The sequence below is a fragment of the Myotis davidii genome, unplaced genomic scaffold, assembly GCF_000327345.1.
Source record: "Myotis davidii unplaced genomic scaffold, ASM32734v1 scaffold67, whole genome shotgun sequence".
Taxonomy (NCBI): domain Eukaryota; kingdom Metazoa; phylum Chordata; class Mammalia; order Chiroptera; family Vespertilionidae; genus Myotis; species Myotis davidii.
In genome coordinates, this window is record NW_006298521.1 from 700199 (window position 1) to 700681 (window position 483).

The 483-nt window shown below is 63.4% G+C and overlaps 1 protein-coding gene across 3 annotated transcripts in view; it reads right to left on the bottom strand.

Moving 5' to 3' along the window:
* The window catches only part of LOC107184734, a 23695-nt gene that overhangs the window by 6009 nt on the left and 17203 nt on the right, over window positions 1-483 (bottom strand). Inside the window, exon 1 of one of the 3 annotated variants that reach the window (XR_001515631.1) lies at window positions 76-468. The exons of the other annotated variants lie outside the window; for them this stretch is intronic. The gene's annotated coding sequence lies outside the window, so the exon portion shown is untranslated. Of the gene's footprint in view, window positions 1-75; window positions 469-483 lie in introns of those variants that run through there. 3 annotated transcript variants of the gene reach the window in all.

The window sequence follows — 483 nt, forward strand, 5'->3', positions numbered from 1 at the left end:
CCCGCGGGGCGGGGGGGGGGGGTGTGGCTCAGGGCCCTGTGGGCTCTCACAGGCACAGCCCATGGCTCTGCTCACCACGGTCACAGCCTGGTCACTGGGCGCCGACAGATGCCCAGCAGAGCCTGGTGGGCACCTCTGCCCACAGCTGAGCCGTGGGGCTGCGCGCTCCGACCAGCTCGGCCTCGGCAACCACCATCTCTGGTCAAATTCTATGACCCCTTTCCTCACCAAAAAAAAAGAAAAGAAAAGAAAAAGAAAAAAAGGAAACGGAAAGAAAAGCCCTCCTTGAAAACACAAAAATCCCCGAAGGGAGAATCCGGGCGACAGCGTCCTCCTCCCGCTCCCGGCTTCCTCCTCTCTGGGCACCCCGGCCGAACGGGAGGCGCTCCCCGCTCTCGCTCTGCAGACGGTAAACTGAGGCCGAGACAGCAGCTCGGAGACGCGTCCTGCGCCGCTGGCCAGCAGGTGTGGGAGGTGTGGGAG